Here is a 6,000-nt window from a genome sequence, read left to right as displayed (position 1 = left end):
CCACAAAAAAATGGATACACACAACCCTTTGCCACATACATCAAATAAATTCCCAACAAAATTTCCAAAAAAACTAAAATTTGGAAAAATTTAAAACAAAAAACAGGTTGTCAGCACACACATAGCACTACTAATACTAAGGACATGACACATAAACCCAGATATGCTGAGGTATTCACTAGTAACTTACCAAATATCAGAGGCCTTCAAAATGGAAACTACTTGCACACACAATAATGCAACAAATCACAATGCATAACACACCCACCAGTGTTTCAACAAACAAATCCATAAGGTGTAACACCACAAAACCTAAAGTATTGGTCATGGGATTTTTCATAGTGAGATACACAGGTGTTATCCTCACCAGGCTGGATAAGGAATGGGTCATGGTTAGCTGCTTGTCAGGTGCAAGGATCTGTCAAGTCACCCAAGAACTCAAGTCACTCAACCACAGATACCAGTATGACTGTGTCATACTCCATATGGGGGTGAATGACTTGAGACGTACCTCCTTGGACTATATGAAGAGAAACATGATTGAGCTCTCTGATTATGTGTCACTGGCAGGTATAATTCTAGCCTTAAGCAGCATTCTAACATCTTCAAGGATAGTGCCACAATGCAAACTGAAAATGACCGACTTTAACAATTAGCTTAGTTTCTGGTGTCAGTCCAGGTGGATCCAATATCTGTCAGCCTGGGATGACATGGTCAATAAACCACCCTGCTTTACCAGACGTGGTCTGCACCTGTCCCCTCTAGGCTTTCAGATAGTGGCAAAGGTATTAACAACCCCTAGTGTGCCTTTTTTAGGCAATGTGAAAATAACCAACCTCGAGGTGTAAAAAGTACAGTTTTGTACCTACCATAAATGTAGATGTTCGAGGATCCACATTGCTGCAGTCCTAACTATTGGGTAGTCCGCTGTCCAGTCGGCCCGAATACCAAAGTATATGGCTGACGTGGGTCAGGGCGCATTAGACTGACGTCAGTACGTCAGGGTACTAATGCGCATGACCGACGTCATATCCTCAGTCTTTTCTTGCCCCAGATGTCAGAAGACCCTGAAAAGATAAGGCCAAAACCAAAAACTCCAAACATACCTGCACCAAAAATATGTACAATATATACAAAATTAGCAGAATATAACCTCACCTACACAACCACCCCTAAACACAGAGGGGAAGGAGGGGGGGAAAATTGGACTGCAGAAAGGGGGATCCTGGAACATCTACATTTATGGTGGGAACAAAACTGTACTATGTTCTTCATTCCACATTGCTGCAGTCCTAACTATTGGGTAGAATCCCAAAGCAGAGGTAAGGGAGGCTGGCAAATTATAAGGAAGCAGGGACTGACAACATGCCTTGCAAAATAGCTGTGGCAAAACCAGCCCTAGACTTAGAGTAGAGAGGAAGGTGATAATGCTTAGAGAAAGTATGCACTGAACTCCAAGTAGCTGCCTCCAAAATATCCTTAGTTGCCACCCCCCTTAGAAATGCTGTTGAAGTGGCAGTAGCCCTAGTGGAATGAGGCTAATCCCAGCTGGAATCTCCTGCCATGATGGGGATAGCAAAATGCAATGCATACACCAATCCACCTAGAAATAGTTTGTTTTGACACAGGCTTGCCCTGCGAACTCAAAGCAAAAGAAACAAACAACTGCTGAGACTGCCTAAAATCCTTAGTCCTGCTCAAATAATAATGCAATTGCCTGTGTACATCTAAAGTGTGCAAAAATCTTTTCCCTTTATTTTGGGGATCTGCATAAAAAGTAGGCAAATGAATAGTTTGGTTTAAAGCCACACTAGAAACCACCTTAGGCATAAAGGAAGGATTAGTATGTAAAGATACCCTATCCTTATGAAAAATCAAAAAAGGCTCTACCGCCATAAGGGCCTGCAACTCAGAAACCCTTCTTGCAGAAGTAATGGCCAACAAAAAAGCAGTCTTCCATGACAAGTATTTCAATTCAGCAGTAGCCGCAGGCTCAAAAGGTTGTAGAGTAAGTTTCTCCAACACAAAATTGAGATCCCAAGCAGGAGTAGGAGCTCTACGTGGGGGTCTTATATTCTTTGCCCCTCTAAGAAATTGCTTGAACAAAGGATGCGAAACAATGGTGGGTCACAATCATAGTGAGCTGAAATTGCTGCAGCATGAATCTTAATGGAAGAGAAAGACAAACCTCTGTCCAATAACTCAGTAAGATATTGAAGAGCCACACTCAAATTAGGCTTAGAAATCTCCAAATTGTGTGCTGCACTCCAAAATAAAAATCTCTTCCATTTTTCTGTACACTTTCCTTGTACTAGGTCTTCTGGCTTCCATAATCACCTTTAAAACTTGTTGAGGAAGCTGAGACCTGCTGTCTTTCAAAACAGAATATGCCAGGCTGTTAGATGAAGAGAGTGAAGCTTGACATTGAGTAGGTGACCGTCCTCTGAGACAACAGGTGTGGAATCAAGGGTAAAGGCCATGGAGGCTTCCTTACCAGACTCCTCAGTAATGGGTACCAGTGCTGCCGAGGCCAATCTGGAGCTATTAAAATCATCCTTGGCTTGTCTTGTCTGACCTTTAGAAGCACCTTTGGAAGAAGAGGCAGTGGTGGAAAAGCATACACATGAAGATTTTTCCAACTGAAAGAAAGAGCATCCACTTTCCAAGCTGTGTGATGAAACCTCTTTGTGCAAAACTTTGGCAGCTGGTGGTTTAGTGGAGAAGCGAACAGATCTATGTCTGGAGTTCCCCATGACACTGTCAATTTTTAAAATACATGAAGATCCAGTTTCCACTCGTGGGGATCCATGATTTGTCTGCTTAACACATCTGCTAAGGAGTTCTGTGCTCCTGGCAGAAACCTTGCCTGAAGAGTTAGTTGCAAGCTGAGCGCAGTCTCCCATAAAATCATTGCTTGCCTGCACAATGGGTAAGAATGTGTTCCCCCTTGTTTGTTGATGTACCACATGACAGTTGTGTTGTCTGTTAGAATCAACACCTGCCCTGGAAGAAGTAATTCCTTGAAAGCCATTAATGCAAACTGGACTGCTAACATCTCTTTCATGTTGATATGTAGATGCTGTAGTCTGGCAGGCCACTTGTCTTGTATCCACTTTCCATTTAAATGAGCTGCCCAAGCAATGTCTGAGGCATCTGTCGTTAGAATCTGACTCGCCTCTGGCCGGGTCACAGAGAGTCCCTTGTTTAGGTGACATTCCTGAGCCCACCACAAAAATTCCTTTTGAATGCAAGGTATTATTTGAATGACAGTGTCCAAATCCTGGCAGTGCTGTGTCCATACATTTTGAGATACCATTGCAGCTTCCTCATATGCAGTTTGGCATTGGGAAGCACCAGAATACAAGATGCCATGAACCCTAAGGCTTGAAGGACTGTCCTTGCAGTCAGCCGGACTGAAGAGATAGTTGATGGAAGTAACTGGAAAGATTCTTTTGTTTGTCCGGGGTTAAAAGGCCATCTGGGCTGCTGTATTCAGTCTCACACCCAGAAAGCACATGTCTTGAGAGGGTACTAGACTGGACTTTATTTCATTCACAGAATACCCTAGGCATCTTAGCACTGCTATGACATATTCCAAATGCTGTTGAAGGTCTTCCTTTTCTTGAGCCAGAATCAGGCAGTCGTCCAAGTAAGGATAGATTTGAATTCCTTTTAGCCTGAAGTAAGCTATCACTGGAGCCAGAACCTTTGTAAATACTCTGGGCGCAGTAGATAAGCCAAAGGGCAATGCAGAGAACTGATAATGAGAATTTCCAGCTCGAAACGCAGATACTTTCTGCAACTTAGTCTTATAGGCACATGAAGGTAAGCTAACTTGAGATCTAAGGTTACCATCCAGTGAGTCTTGCCCAGCAGAGGTAAAAGCTGTTGTAACGTCAACATTTTGAACTTGGGAATGTCCAGATAAGTGTTGAGGATAGATAAATCCAAAATTGGTCTCCACGTGTTCCCTTTCTTCGGTACTAGGAACAGGCGAGAATAAAATCCTAGGCCCCTTTCTGGCACAGGAACTGGCTGAATGGCCCCTATTTGGAGCAACAGAGAAATTTGCTTGTGGGCCTCTGTTCTTTGAAGAGGAGGAATGTCTGGCATGCCTTTGAAAGGAGGCAAGGTATGGAAATAAAACCTGTAACCGTGGTGAATGATATCCAGAACCCATCTGTCTTGGGTAATTAAATTCCAATTTTCTTTGAAAAGAGACAGCCTTCCTCCCAAAGGTGCTGCCAGGCGAGAATGAACTGGCAGCTGAAAATGCAGGTCATTGGGTCTGCTTACGAAAGGACTGACCCCTGCCTTCACCAGAAGTCTGAGCAGGGGAACTCCCTGTCCTAGGCCTAAAAGAAGCCTGAGCTCTGCCCCTACCACGTCTAGACCTACCCCTAGACTGGGAATCATAAGCAGGATAAGTCCATCCCTTAGTAGGCCAATTTCTGCTAAACTTCGGAGGCTGCACCTGCAAAAAATCCTTAACAGTTTGCATAGACTTAGCCTTGTCCTCCATTTTCTTTAAAACTGCTTCCACAGGCGAACCAAACAACACATCAGACTGTAAAGGAGCATCCAAAATCCTTGTTTTAACATGCTCAGCTAAATTCTGATCTCTCAACCAGGCGTGCCTACGAAGAACAGAACCAGTGGCAGCCACCCTCGAGGAGGCCTGCACCGCATCAAACCACACTGCAAGGAATGTTTACCCACCTGTTCAGACACATGAACTAAATCCTGCAACTCTTTACACTCAATACCTTCCGCCAGAGCATCCACCTTAGATTTCAACTGTGAAAGGAGATAATTCTGATATTTTAACATGTGAAACTGACAATTCAACGCCCTCATGGCTAAAGTGGAAGAAGTATACACTTTCTTTCCCCATCTATCCAAAGCCCTTGCCTCTTTATCAGGAGGGACAGGATTTTAACAACTGAGGCCTTCACACCTTTAGGCCCCTGAGAGACAGTTTCCGGGTCTGCCCTAGGACTCTTAAAAGATACTTATGAGCTTCAGGCACCCTATAGTACCTATCAGGTTTAACTGGGGCAGGAGGCAAAGAATCAGGATTCAGGGAAGCCTCAGCAAAAACATCTTCCACCACATTCAGAACAGGAGGTATAGCTAAAGGCCTATGCTGGGGTAAAAACAAGAATTCCCTAAGCCTCTTCCTGAATCAGAGAAATCTTGACCTTCCCATTTAAAATGCTCCCTCATGGAATGCAGAGTCTCTGAAAATGAAAAGTCCTCAGGAGGAGAAGCTGAAGGAGTAGCATCATCCACATCAGAATCAGAATAAGGAGGATACTCCTGCAAGTCTTCAGTCAAGACTCAGAAGCCTCCGAACATTGCTCAAAACTCTCAAACTCTGGTTCCACCCTAGGCCTCTTATCAGGAGGGGGCATAGAACCTCTTATCATAGTAATCAAATCCTCTGCCATTTTAAGCATATGTTTCTTAGGCAAAGACCCTGAAGCACTAGGAGAAACCCCACTGAAGCTAAACTTGGCCTGCCTCTCAAAGAAGCCTTGGAAACAGAAGGGAGGCTCTAACCACCTTAGGAAGAGAGGGAAGAACAGCCACCTGAGAAGCCCCCTCAGCCTGGCCTACTTCCTGAGAGGATACATCCTGTAACAGTAAAGTCTCACCCTGAGACTCCAAAGAAACTCCTGGCAGAACCTCCGGCTCCACTGAGTTTTCTAAAGAACCGGCGCCTGGGACTGTCGGTTCTTCCACTCTAGGCTTTGCTGCTTTATCCTTGCGCTTTTTGCCCGAAGCGGGCGTCGGAGCATCCGACGGCATTTTATAATTACAACGCTTCCTAAACACTAACCTGGCACAGTCTAACCTTCTCTTAATAGTGCGTTTGTTAAATCTAGCACAAGAGCGGCATCCAACAACGTCGTGCTCAGGCCCTAAACAAGGTATACACAAAGTATGGTAATCCCTATGAGGTATCTGTTTCCCACAAGAAATACAGTTATTCACTTT

Source organism: Protopterus annectens, chromosome 6.part0 (genome assembly GCF_019279795.1).
Source record: "Protopterus annectens isolate FY-2018-M chromosome 6.part0, PAN1.0, whole genome shotgun sequence".
NCBI lineage: Eukaryota > Metazoa > Chordata > Ceratodontiformes > Protopteridae > Protopterus > Protopterus annectens.
The sequence above is the reverse complement of the archived record's forward strand: the minus strand, read 5'-3'. Positions refer to the sequence as shown.